The sequence below is a fragment of the Dendropsophus ebraccatus genome, chromosome 8, assembly GCF_027789765.1.
Source record: "Dendropsophus ebraccatus isolate aDenEbr1 chromosome 8, aDenEbr1.pat, whole genome shotgun sequence".
NCBI lineage: Eukaryota > Metazoa > Chordata > Amphibia > Anura > Hylidae > Dendropsophus > Dendropsophus ebraccatus.
The window spans coordinates 3,368,929-3,383,867 of NC_091461.1; the positions used below are offsets into that span (position 1 = coordinate 3,368,929).

The following is a 14,939-nucleotide window of genomic DNA, read 5'->3' on the forward strand; positions in this document are numbered from 1 at the left end:
GCTACCATTGCCAATAATCAATTGCTTTGCATTTTGCATATATTTTCAGGTAGTATTTCAGTACTTATTATTGTAGTTCATTACATGGTTCTCCCTTGTAATTTTACATTTTTTATATATTTGTAGGTTCTTTGCTGCTTACTATTTGTCTTCATGCTTGGTAGCTCCTGTCATGGTTGCATTATTATGTGCATCTAACCCCCTGTATGGTTTAGACCCACTATTTATCATGTATGTGGGTCAACCTTGATTATCTTTGTGTTCCTCATGGGAACGTTTTAGATGTTTTTAATCATGTGTTTGGTGTTTTGTTTAAATAAAATTTAGATTTTTTCATACTGTATACCTGTGGTGTGCGCTTGTTTGGTGTGTCCAGCTTTCTTCTTTTTTGATTTATAGGAGGGCCTGAGTTTGACATCTCTGGTCTAGAATGTTCTCTTTTCTAACTGCAGGGTATACAGTCTAGTATGTATCCTCTCCTCTGAGCGTATCCTCTCTTCTGAGCTTCTCCCTGAGCGGGTTATATTACACAGCATGATTAAGAGGTGAAAGCGAGCGGCGATGTTTTAGGTCAGTGCTTTCTTCCCCTTTGTTCCCCGCTCGTTCTCTGTGTTATTACACACACAGACAGTGACTGGGGGAACTGCGGGCAGCTGCGGGAGGGGCAGCCCAAAAAATCCTTAGATTGTTCAAGCTGCCCATTGTAGACAGCAGCACTATCGTGATCTGGATTACTCGACCAGTTTGAAGACCACAATCAGCTGATAACATGGATTATTACACCAAATGATTATCAGACGTAACGGCCAGGAAACCTTTGGTGTAATACACCATTATCTGTACAAGGAACAGGACTGGTGTGTGGGGTCTGTATACAGGGGAGAGGACTGGTGTGTGTGGGGTCTGTATACAGGGGAGAGGACTGGTGTGTGTGGGGTCTGTATACAGGGGGAGAGGACTGGTGTGTGGGGTCTGTCTACAGGGGGAGAAGACTGGTGTGTGGGGTCTGTATACAGGGAGGAGAGGACCGGTGTGTGGGGTCTGTATACAGGACTGGTGTGGGGGGGGGGGCTGTATACAGGGGGAGAGGACTGGTGTGTGTGGTCTGTATACAGGGGGAGAGGACTGGTGTGTGGGGTCTGTATACAGGGGGAGAGGACTGGTGTGTGGGGTCTGTATACAGGGGGAGAGGACTGGTGTGTGAGGTCTGTATACAGGGGGAGAGGACTGGTGTGTGAGGTCTGTATACAGGGGGGAGGACTGGTGTGTGTGGGGTCTGTATACAGGGGAGAGGACTGGTGTGTGTGGGGTCTGTATACAGGGGAGAGGACTGGTGTGTGTGGGGTCTGTATACAGGGGGAGAGGACTGGTGTGTGGGGTCTGTCTACAGGGGGAGAAGACTGGTGTGTGTGGTCTGTCTACAGGGGGAGAGGACTGGTGTGTGGGGTCTGTATACAGGGAGGAGAGGACCGGTGTGTGGGGTCTGTATACAGGACTGGTGTGGGGGGGGGGGGGCTGTATACAGGGGGAGAGGACTGGTGTGTGTGGTCTGTATACAGGGGGAGAGGACTGGTGTGTGGGGTCTTTATACAGGGGGAGAGGACTGGTGTGTGGGGTCTGTATACAGGGGGAGAGGACTGGTGTGTGGGGGTCTGTATACAGGGGAGAGGACTGGTGTGTGGGGTCTGTATACAGGGGAGAGGACTGGTGTGTGTAGTCTGTATACAGGGGGAGAGGACTGGTGTGTGGGGTCTGTATACAAGGGGAGAGGACTGGTGTGTGTGGGGTCTGTATACAGGGGAGAGGACTGGTGTGTGTGGGGTCTGTATACAGGGGAGAGGACTGGTGTGTGTGGGGTCTGTATACAGGGGGAAAGGACTGGTGTGTGGGGTCTGTATACAGGGAGAGGACTGGTGTGTAGGGTCTGTATACAGGGGGAGAGGACTGGTGTGTGTGGGGGGTGTATACAGGGGGAGAGGACTGGTGTGTGTGTGGGGTCTGTATACAGGGGGAGAGGACTGGTGTGTGTGGGGTCTTTATAGAGGGGGAGAGGACTGGTGTGTGTGGGGTCTTTATACAGGGAAGAGGACTGGTGTGTGTGGGGTCTGTATACAGGGGAGAGGACTGGTGTGTGTGGGGTCTGTACACAGGGGGAGAGGACTGGTGTGTAGGGTCTGTATACAGGGGGAGAGGACTGGAGTGGGGGGAGGGCTGTATACAGGGAAGAGGACTGGTGTGTAGGGTCTGTATACAGGGAGAGGACTGGTGTGTAGGGTCTGTATACAGGGGGAAAGGACTGGTGTGTGGGGTCTGTATACAGGGAGAGGACTGGTGTGTAGGGTCTGTATACAGGGGGAGAGGACTGGTGTGTGTGGGGGGTGTATACAGGGGGAGAGGACTGGTGTGTGTGGGGTCTGTATACAGGGGGAGAGGACTGGTGTGTGTGGGGTCTTTATAGAGGGGGAGAGGACTGGTGTGTGTGGGGTCTTTATACAGGGAAGAGGACTGGCGTGTGTGGGGTCTGTACACAGGGGGAGAGGACTGGTGTGTAGGGTCTGTATACAGGGGGAGAGGACTGGAGTGGGGGGAGGGCTGTATACAGGGAAGAGGACTGGTGTGTAGGGTCTGTATACAGGGAGAGGACTGGTGTGTAGGGTCTGTATACAGGGGGAAAGGACTGGTGTGTGGGGTCTGTATACAGGGAGAGGACTGGTGTGTAGGGTCTGTATACAGGGGGAGAGGACTGGTGTGTGTGGGGTCTTTATACAGGGAAGAGGACTGGCGTGTGTGGGGTCTGTATACAGGGGGAGAGGACTGGCGTGTGTGGGGTCTGTATACAGGGGAGAGGACTGGTGTGTGTGTGGTCTGTATACAGGGGGAGAGGACTGGTGTGTGGGGTCTGTATACAGGGGGAGAGGACTGGTGTGTGGGGTCTGTATACAGGGGGAGAGGACTGGTGTGTGTGGTCTGTATACAGGGGAGAGGACTGGTGTGTGGGGTCTGTCTACAGGGGGAGAAGACTGGTGTGTGGGGTCTGTATACAGGGGGAGAGGACTGGTGTGTGTGTGTTCTGTATACAGGGGGAGAGGACTAGTGTGTGGGGTCTGTATACAGGGGGAGAGGGGACCAGTGTGGGGTGTCTGTGTACAGGGGTTCTCTCCCCCTGTATACAGACCCCACATACCAGTCCTCTCCCCTGTATACAAACCCCACATACCAGTCCTCTCCCCCTGTATACAGACCCCCCCACACACAAGTCCTCTCCCCCTGTATACAGACCCCACACACACGCCTGTACTCTCCCCTATATACAGACCCCACACACCAGTCCTCTCCCACTGTATACAGACCCCACACACCAGTCCTCTCCCCCTGTATACAGACCCCATGTACCAGTCCTCTCCCCTGTATACAGACCCCACACACCAGTCCTCTCCCCCTGTATACAGACCCCACACACCAGTCCTCTCCCCCTGTATACAGACCCCACATACCAGTCCTCTCCCCCTGTATACAGACTCCACACACCGGTCCTCTCCCCTGTATACAGACTCCACACACTAGTCCTCTCCCCCTGTATACAGACCCCCCCCACACCAGTCCTCTCCCCCTGTATACAGACCCCCCACACCAGTCCTCTCCCCCTGTATACAGACCCCACACACCAGTCCTCTCCCTGTATGCAGACCCCACACACCAGTCCTCTCCCCCTGTATACAGACCCCCCACACCAGTCCTCTCCCCCTGTATACAGACCCCCCACACACCAGTCCTCTCCCCCTGTATACAGACCCCACACACCAGTCCTCTCCCTGTATACAGACCCCACACACCAGTCCTCTCCCCCTGTATACAGACCCCACACACCAGTCCTCTCCCCCTGTATACAGACCCCCCACACCAGTCCTCTCCCCCTGTATACAGACCCCCCACACCAGTGCTCCCCCCCTGTATACAGACCCCCCCACACACCAGTCCTCTCCTCCTGTATACAGACCCCACACACACCAGTCCTCTCCCCCTGTATATAGACCCCCCACACACCAGTCCTCTCCCCTGTATATAGAACCCACACACCAGTCCTCTCCCCCTGTATACAGACCCCACACCAGTCCTCTCCCCCTGTATACAGACCCCCCCACACCAGTCCTCTCCCCTGTATACAGACCCCACACACCAGTCCTCTCCCCCTGTATACAAACCCCACACACCAGTCCTCTCCCCTGTATACAGACCCCACACACCAGTCCTCTCCCCCTGTATACAAACCCCACACACCAGTCCTCTCCCCCTGTATACAGACCCCCCACACACCAGTCCTTTCCCCCTGTATACAGACCCCCCCCACACACTAGTCCTCTCCCCTGTATAGACCCCACACCAGTCCTCTCCCCTGTATACAGACCCCACACACCAGTCCTCTCCCCTGTATACAGACTACACACACCAGTCCTTTCCCCCTGTATATAGACCCCCCACACACCAGTCCTCTCCCCCTGTATATAGATCCCCCACACACCAGTCTTCTCCCCTGTATACAGACCCCACACACCAGTCCTCTCCCCTGTATACAGACCCCACACACCAGTCCTCTCCCCTGTATACAGACCCCACACACCAGTCCTCTCCCCCTGTATACAGACCCCCCCCCACACCAGTCCTCCCCCCTGTATACAGACCCCCCCCCACACCAGTCCTCCCCCCTGTATACAGACCCCCCCCCCCCACACCAGTCCTCCCCCCCCACACCAGTCCTCCCCCCCGTATACAGACCCCCCCCCCCACACCAGTCCTCCCCCCCTGTATACAGACCCTACACTCCAGTCCTCTCCCCCTGTATACAGACCCCCCCCACACCAGTCCTCCCCCCTGTATACAGACCCCACACACCAGTCCTCTCCCCTGTATATAGACCCCACACACCAGTCCTCTCCCCTGTATACAGACCCCCCCACACACCAGTCCTCTCCCCCTGTATACAGACCCCCCCACACACCAGTCCTCTCCCCCTGTATACAGACCACACACACACCAGTCCTCTCCCCTGTATACAGACCCCACACACCAGTCCTCTCCCCCTGTATACAAACCCCACACACCAGTCCTCTCCCCTGTATACAGACCCCACACACCAGTCCTCTCCCCTGTATACAGACCCCACACACCAGTCCTCTCCCCCTGTATACAGACCCCACACACCAGTCCTCTCCCCTGTATACAGACCCCACACACCAGTCCTCTCCCCCTGTATACAGACCCCACACACCAGTCCTCTCCCCCTGTATACAGACCCTACACACACCAGTCCTCTCCCCTGTATACAGACCCCCCCCACACACCGGTCCTCTCCCCCTGTATACAGACCCCCCCCACACCAGTCCTCCCCCCTGTATACAGACCCCACACACCAGTCCTCTCCCCTGTATATAGACCCCACACACCAGTCCTCTCCCCTGTATACAGACCCCCCCACACACCAGTCCTCTCCCCTGTATACAGACCCCACACACCAGTCCTCTCCCCCTGTATACAAACCCCACACACCAGTCCTCTCCCCTGTATACAGACCCCACACACCAGTCCTCTCCCCTGTATACAGACCCCACACACCAGTCCTCTCCCCCTGTATACAGACCCCACACACCAGTCCTCTCCCCCTGTATACAGACCCCACACACCAGTCCTCTCCCCCTGTATACAGACCCCACACACCAGTCCTCTCCCCCTGTATACAGACCCTACACACACCAGTCCTCTCCCCTGTATACAGACCCCCCCACACACCGGTCCTCTCCCCCTGTATACAGACCCCACACACCAGTCCTCTCCCCTGTATACAGACCCCACACACCAGTCCTCTCCCCTTGTATACAGACCACACACACACCAGTCCTCTCCCCCTGTATACAGACCCCACACACACCAGTCCTCTCCCCTGTATACAGCCCCCCACACCAGTCCTCTCCCCCTGTATACAGACCCCCCCCCCCACACCAGTCCTCTCCCCTGTATACAGACCCCACACACCAGTCCTCTCCCCTGTATACAGACCCCACACACCAGTCCTCTCCCCTGTATACAGACCCCTCACACCAGTCTTCTCCCCTGTATACAGACCCCCCACACACACCAGTCCTCTCCCCCTGTATACAGACCCCACACACACCAGTCCTCTCCCCTGTATACAGCCCCCCACACCAGTCCTCTCCCCTGTATACAGACCCCACACACCAGTCCTCTCCCCTGTATACAGCCCCACACACCAGTCCTCTCCCCTGTATACAGCCCCACACACCAGTCCTCTCCCCTGTATACAGACCCCACACACCAGTCCTCTCCCCCTGTATGCAGACCACACACACCAGTCCTCTCCCCCTGTATACCCCTCCATGCTACTATGGATATTGCAGCTTCCTTCACTCTGTTTCTGCACAGTAAATGGTGCAGCAGCTCACTACTTCCTACTTCCGGTCGAGGCCCCGCCCCTCCTGGTGACATCACACCTCAAAGGAGAGGATACACTCTAGCATCTACCGCTCCATTACACCTCACTATATACATAGCTTCCTTCTTCTATAGTCACCGCTCTGTATATACAGCCAGGAAGCTGCAGATTACAGCAGCCACATCTTACTTTCTGCTTCATTTCTCATTCTCCACATTAAAGTGTCTGGAAGTTTCTCTCCTCTGCAGAATGAGGAGGTTACTGATCCTTCCTCCCATTCAGCTCCCTACAGTGTAAGAGATTGCTCCTCTACCTGCCGGATCCACCAAGGATGGAGCAAGAAAGAAGAGAGACCTCCATATTACACCTCACCCTGGAGATCATCTACCTGCTGACCGGAGAGGTGAGGGATTCTGGGGGATGGGTCACATGACCTCCTTCTTCTCTCTACTAATAATACAGGACATGAGCGGAGAGGTGAGGGATTCTGGGGGATGGGTCACATGACCTCCCTCTTATCTCTAGTAATAATACAGGACATGAGCGGAGAGGTGAGGGATTCTGGGGGATGGGTCACATGACCTCCCTCTTCTCTCTACTAATAATACAGGACATGACCTGGAGAGGTGAGGGATTCTGGGGGATGGGTCACATGACCTCCCTCTTCTCTCTACTAATAATACAGGACATGAGCGGAGAGGTGAGGGATTCTGGGGGATGGGTCACATGACCTCCCTCTTCTCTCTAGTAATAATACAGGACATGGGCGGAGAGGTGAGGGATTCTGGGGGATGGGTCACATGACCTCCCTCTTCTCTCTAGTAATAATACAGGACATGGGCGGAGAGGTGGGGGATTCTGGGGGATGGGTCACATGACCTTCCTCTTCTCTCTAGTAATAATACAGGACATGGGCGGAGAGGTGGGGGCTCTGTATATAGTGATATTTATCAGGGTCTCTCCATCCTCAGGATTACACAGTAGTGAAGAAGACATGTGGAGAGTGTGTGGCCCCCAGCAGCAGCAGCAGGTCAGGAGGATGGAGCAGGGCCCGGGGCCCCATCACGGAGCCTCCACCTCCCTCACTGATACCTGAGAGGAAGAATGAGCAGAAGATCCTAGAACTCACCCACAAGATGATGGAGCTGCTGACTGGAGAGGTGAGCAATGCTGCTGGGAACGCTGGGACATCATCCAGGAACACAAGGGATGATGGGTCTGGATGATGACTGGATCATTGTGTGTGTCAGGTTCCTATAAGGTGTCAGGATGTGGCCGTCTATTTCTCCATGGAGGAGTGGGAGTATGTAGAAGGACACAAGGATCTGTACCAGGAGGCCATGATGGAGGACCACCGGCCCCTCACATCACCGGGTAAGAGGAGACTCTCATTGATGGTAAAGGAGAGAGCAGTATTGGGGTCCCCTAGACCCCCCATCATCTGCTCATCACATATACACAATGTATTCAGTCACTGTGTGTGTCTCCTACAGATGGATCCAGTAAGAGGAACCCACCAGAGAGATGTCCCGCTCCTCTGGATCCCCAGGACTGTCCGGGGGGAGATGACACTGTCCTGCAGGAGGAGCAGGGAGATGGAGAGGGAGATGACACTGTCCTGCAGGAGGAGCAGGTAGATGGAGGGGGAGATGACACTGTCCTGCAGGAGGAGCAGGGAGATGGAGGGGGAGATGACACTGTCCTGCAGGAGGAGCAGGTAGATGGAGGAGGAGATGACACTGTCCTGCAGGAGGAGCAGGTAGGTGGAGGGGAGATGACACTGTCCTGCAGGAGGAGCAGGTAGATGGAGGGGGAGATGACACTGTCCTGCAGGAGGAGCAGGGAGATGGAGGGGAGATGACACTGTCCTGCAGGAGGAGCAGGGAGATGGAGGGGCAGATGACAATGTCCTGCAGGAGGAGCGGGGAGATGGAGGGGGAGATGACACTGTCCTGCAGGAGGAGCGGGTAGATGGAGGGGGAGATGACAATGTCCTGCAGGAGGAGCGGGGAGATGGAGGGGGAGATGACACTGTCCTGCAGGAGGAGCGGGTAGGTGGAGGGGGAGATGACACTGTCCTGCAGGAGGAGCGGGTAGATGGAGGGGGAGATGACACTGTCCTGCAGGAGGAGCAGGTAGATGGAGGGGAAGATGACACTGTCCTGCAGGAGGAGCAGGTAGATGGAGGGGAAGATGACACTGTCCTGCAGGAGGAGCAGGTAGATGGAGGGGAAGATGACACTGTCCTGCAGGAGGAGCAGGTAGATGGAGGGGAAGATGACACTGTCCTGCAGGAGGAGCAGGTAGATGGAGGGGAAGATGACACTGTCCTGCAGGAGGAGCAGGTAGATGGAGGGGAAGATGACACTGTCCTGCAGGAGGAGCAGGTAGATGGAGGGGAAGATGACACTGTCCTGCAGGAGGAGCAGGTAGATGGAGGGGGAGATGACACTGTCCTGCAGGAGGAGCAGGTAGATGGAGGGGAGATGACACTGTCCTGCAGGAGGAGCAGGTAGATGGAGGGGAGGTCTCTGTGCAGTCACTTGCTCAGACTCTGCTCCAGCTGTCATGAAGGTTTTATGTTATTACCTTTTATGGTTTCTGCTTCTCTGAGTTATTATAGTTTATTATCTGGTTTAGATGTTGGATCAGGGTGAAAATCTCATAGACCTTAAAATCGAAGTTATTAATGAAGAAGAGCTGGATGTGCGGAGTGATCGGCCGTGTAAGGAAGAGGACGTCCCTACTGATATTACCCCAGGTGAGTAATAGGGAATCATGGTAGGAATCTATAGCAGTCTGGAGATAATAGTCCAATCACTGGATGTATATGAGCACAGTACAACAAATAAGCCGAGGTTAGCTGGTGGCCAGGGGTCGGTATACAGGTATCACCAGTATGAGTAGAGGACAATGGTCTGTAGCAAACAAGCACAGATTTTGGTGATCACTTAGAGAGCCAAAATCAAGCAGAGCGGTGTCAAAAACAAAACAGGGATCTCAGTACATAAACAGGCGCAAAGGGCCACAAAAATTAGATTCCTGTGGGACATCATCTCACTATTGTGTACACAGCTCTGGTAGCAGGTTCACTCTGGTGGTCACTGGCCCGGTGAGTGGGGCTGGGGTCCTGGATTTGGAATCTAGACATAGGGTTCTGGTTGTTGTTGAGTTCTGGTTGAGGTCAGTCCTGCTGTATGTCATACTGAAGAATTCAATGTCCATTGACTTACATTATAAAATGTAAGTTGTTTTTTTTCTGTGCACAAAAATGTGGTCAACCGTGTTTTTCTGTTAAAAATAATGGTAGGGAAATGGGTTTAAATACCCAGTGGGAACCCGTCCTTATACTGTAAAGACACCAGCGCAGCCCAGGTGACCCCATTGACTTTAATGAGATCCATCATGTTTTTGTTTGGTGCTTATAATGCTATATGTGAGGAATAAGACGAAAATTAAGGTGTTTTACTTTTTCTCTAGATTGCTGCAGCAAAGACTCTGGACAAAGCTTTTTTTCATCTATCGAGTTTAAAGGGGGCGAGACTAATATCCAACATGATTATCCCAGAGAAAACAAGGTTCTGTGTTCAGGGTGTGGGAAATGGTTTCAACCTGAATTAGATCAGAAAACTCACACAGAAGAGACAAAATGTCAATGTTCAGAATGTAGGAAATGTTCTAACCAGAAGCCAGGGCCTACTGAAATAATCCACACAGAAGTGAAGCCATTTTTATGTTTGGTGTGTGGGAAATGTTTCACCAAGAAGTCAGGTCTAGTGCATCATCAGAAAATCCATACAGGGGAGAAGCCATTCTTATGTTCCGAATGTGGTAAAGGATTTATTCGAAAGTCAAAGTTAGTACAACATCTGAAGATTCACACGGGAGAGAAGCCATTTTCATGTTCTGAATGTGGAAAATGTTTCATCCAGAAAGTCAGTCTAGTTGAGCATAATAAGATTCACACAGGGGAGAAGCCGTTTACATGTATTGAATGTGGAAAATCTTTTACCCAAAAACCTTATCTTGACAGACATTATAGAATTCACACAGGAGAGAAGCCATTTTTATGTCTGGAATGTGGGAAATGTTTTGTCAAGAAAATCAGTCTAGTTGAGCATCATAAGATTCATACAGGGGAGAAGCCATTTTCATGTCTTGAATGTGGAAAATCTTTTACCCAAAAACCTTTTCTTGACAGACATTATAGAATTCACACGAGGGAGAAGCCATTCCCATGTCTGGAATGTGGGAAAGGTTTCATTCAGAAATCAGACCTTACAATTCATCAGAGAATCCACACAGGGGAGAAGCCTTTTTCATGTTTGGAATGTGGGAAATGTTTTAGAATGAAAACACGTCTTGTTGCACATCACAAAGTCCACACAGGAGAGAAGCCGTTTTCATGTTTGGAGTGTGGGAAATGTTTTAGAATGAAAGCACGTCTTATTGCACATCAGAGAATCCACACAGGAGAGAAGCCGTTTTCATGTTTGGAGTGTGGGAAATGTTTTAGCATAAAAGCACGTCTTGTTGCACATCACAGAGTCCACACAGGAGAGCGACCATTTTCATGTTTAGAGTGTGGGAAATGTTTCAGCATAAAAGCGCGTCTTGTTGCACATCAGAGAACTCACAAAGGTGAGAAGCTGTTTTAATGTACAGAATGTGAGAAATCATTTGCCTGTCGATCAATTCTTCACAAACATTAAAAACTTCATGCGGAGGGGAAGCTATTTCACTGCTAAGATTGCTGGAGAGGTTTCAGTGTTTTATCTGGTGCAGGAAATGTCAGATATGGTTCTTGTTGGGTGTCAGAGAATCCATCAGAAGGTGGAGGTCGTTCCCGATAGCGTCCATACACCAGTCGTCTCTCCAGGTCTTGGCGTTCTCCAGTTTGGGTGCAGGTGACTCTCACCTTTAGCTCCTTACTATACTTCCAGGACGTCTTGGGATCAGGAAGAGAGGAGTTCAGCACTGGGGGATAATACATTATTTTTTTAATATTTTTTTTCTCTTTGCTTCCCAGCGGTGATAAACATTTCTTGTGCCAAAATATAATGTTTTTACAGCGAATGATTAACAATGATTTTGGTGTCAGCACATCAACAATTTCTCTTTGGCCATTTGATCATTCTCTGCATTTACACAAAACGATTATGGTTTACATTCAAATGATATAACGATAATTCGCATGATAATTGGCCATAATAAATTTTGTATAAAGCACCAACCTATTCTTTTTTTTTTCTTTTAACCCCTTCCCTCCTGGGGGGGAGGGAGATTCAAAGAGGGGCCGCGCCGCCGCGATCCCGTCTGCTTACTGCAGCGCGGGACCACGGCTATTAGCGGGAGCGGTTGCATCCGCTAATTAGGACTGTTAGATGCAGCTGTCAAACCTGACAGCTGCCTCTAACTGTGCTTTACAGCCCCTTCTTTGGTGTCTAGTGGCCGTGATCCGCTGTACTGAGCCAGCCGGGGCTCAGCGTTGGAATGACACTGATCCCGGCTCAGCATTCTATGTATGTGGTCTGCAGCAGACCATTATAATAGAGCACCAATCTGATGGATCAGTGCTCTATTATATACACAGCATTGATCTCAATGGAAGATCAGTGCTGTGTATATAGAAGTCCCCCAGGGGGCTTCTAATTACTGTTCGTAAAAAAAAAAAAAAAAAAAAAAAAAAATCACATCATGGCACAAAAAATGACACCTCACTTAGCCCTATAGACCAAAGGATAAAAGCGTTATAAGCATGGGAATAGAGCAATTTTAAGGAGCATTTAGTAATTTTAAAATGTTTAAAAAAAATTTTTTTTTTTAATTTTTTAAAAGTTTTCAAATAAAATAAAAGTCATGCAAGTTGCATAGCGTTGTAATCATATTGACTTGAGAAACATAGATAACATGTCAGTTTTACCATAGGGTGCATGGCGTAAATACCCCCCCCCCCCCCCCCCCCCCCAAATAAATATTGCGTTTTATTTTCAATTTCAACGTCCATATACATTTTTTCTGGTTTGGCAGCATATTTTATACAAAAATTAAGTCTGCCATTGCAAAATAGGGCAAAAAAAAGGACTCATTTGGGTCTCTAGGTGAAAAAATGCATGTGCTGTGGCCTATTAAACACGAGGAGGAAAAAACAAAAACACAAAAATGAAAATTGGCCCGGGAGGGAAGGGGTTAAAGAGTTTATTTAAACTTTTTTGCATAATAACAGTTATTATAATGACCAGCCACAATCCGCCCAAGAAAAAAAAATGTGAACACACCATCAGAAAAGATTACAGTGGCTTATTAGAAACCAGGGGTAAAAAAAATAACCTAGGTGCAGTTCAAGGAAGAGAGACCCCTGACACACAAACAGGAACCTGATAAGCCTAAATTTTGATGTTGACCTGACTCTGGAGACAAGTCACAACCCAGGTATAGGATGGTTTCAGATTTAGAGTTAGCAGCTGCAGTTTTGCGTTCACCTTAAAATCATTGACACAGACATCTGATGTACGTATCAGTAATGTAAGTTTGGGAAGCGCCCCCTTTATTAATTTGTGTTAACTTTTATAGACAGAATATGGGGCGGTACTACTCATGCGTAGTGTATTCACATAAAATATGTAAACTCTCAACACAGGAGGGGTCTCAAGTCACAAGACTCACATATCACAATCTGATAGGTCAGTCCATAAATGGTCAGCAGTTTCCTGTCCTGCGCAGTCAGGCTGGCACAATGTCTTGTTTTCTATAAATTGTTTATACACCAGCTCTGTCTTGAGCTATATTGTGGCTACAATGATAAGTTGAAGGAGCTGTGCTCATTGGCGTGCGGCCAGCATTCTTTTCCCTCTTCCAGACCATCTTTCTGTTACCCTCTGATCACGCTCTGATCATCTTCTAATTCAGATGCCTGTATATAGGTGTAGTCCCACAGTTATGGTGCAAGTAGGTAAAAATTACATCATCTAGCCTTATCAGACCCTAGGGTATTTAAGAGGGCGGGACACAAAGACAAGACAAACACCACCACCATTCATAAACGAGGCGTAGCGGCACCCCCCCAAGAACTCCCTGAGGAACTATACATCTACTGTCTCGTCAAGCATAAGCCAGTGAATCCAGATTTTTTTAAACTTGTGAGGGCATTTACGGCTTTCATAAAGGACCTGATACAAGGGAACATATTTATTAACAAGCTGCTTCCAGCGGGCCAGAGAGGGAACATCTGTGCATTTCCATTCCATTGCAATTATTTTTTAGCACAGAATAAAGGAAATCAAATGAACAATTTGTAATGTTTATTGTGCGTGACCTCGTTCATAATAGCGAGCAAACTAACAGAGGAGGTACAGAAGAATGGAAACTCAAAGTGGTCGGACAGAAATTGCAGGACTGAACGCCAGAAGGGCTGAACTTTACGACAGTCCCAAAAGGTCTGGAACTTGAAACTAGTATCAGAGGACATCACCCCCATCTTCCTCTCACCGGAGTATAGTATGTTCTCTGCAAAAAACTGAACTGAATTAACCGGTCCCTTGCACTGACCACCGTAGGGTAATAAGAGTGTACCACTTCTTTCCACTGCAGATCATTTAGCGATGGAATGTCCACCGACCATTTCTCAAAGGCTTTCTGAAACGGGGATTGGTCGTTAGGACACAGCATTAAGTAACTCTGGGTCAGGGGTTTTGTGAGGTCCATGGTGCCTAAGAGCTTCCCGGCTGGTGTAAAGTCTAAGGGAACTGTGAGGCTGCCAAATTTGCCTGAACGGCATGCCTAAACTGCAGGTAATGGAAAGAGGCTGAGCGAGGTATAGCATACAGGTCACACATCGCAGAGAAGGTGTAAAATTCATTATTAGGGGAAAAAATGTGAGATAAATAACACGCCATGCTTACCCTATAAAACCGCACCCGGGAGTTCAGGCAAGTGTGGATTCAGCCATAGAGGGCTCCTTGGTGAGAGGGAAGGAGAAGAGAGCAACTCCGACCACACCCTCTGGACAGTGTCCAAAGGAGTGGGCCAGGAAGAGTAAGGGGTATATCTATAAAGCATGTTAGTCAAGCCCTCATATGACCCAACCCCTGCCAGTGCCACTGTCGCATTAGAAATATCAAAGTCTAGCCACCAGTTTGCTTACACCAGCTAAGAAGCCAGAAAGTAATGGTACATATGCGGGGCTGCCAAACCCCCCTGCTGCTTAGGCACACGGAGATGAGCATACCCGATTCTAGGAGGCCTGCCTTGCCAGTAAAAGGATCTCCGAACTCTGTCTAGGTCTGTAAAAAAGGATTTCAAAGGGATCACAGAGGAGGCGTGGAACAGATAAATTAATTTTGGAAGGAATTTAATTTTAACATGTTGATCCTACCTAATAAAGATAAGGGAAGCTGTCCCCACTGCTGTATACATTGATCCGTGAACGCCAGTAGGGGCAACAGGTTCAGGGGTCTGTAACTAGTAAGTGAAGCAATGACTTCTACTCCCAGGT

General features: G+C 50.2%; 1 pseudogene; it reads left to right on the top strand.

The window, feature by feature from the left end:
- The window catches only part of LOC138799061 (zinc finger protein 585A-like), a 178,240-nt pseudogene extending 166,110 nt beyond the window's left edge, over positions 1-12,130 (top strand).
- Positions 12,131-14,939: the final 2,809 nt, after the last annotated feature.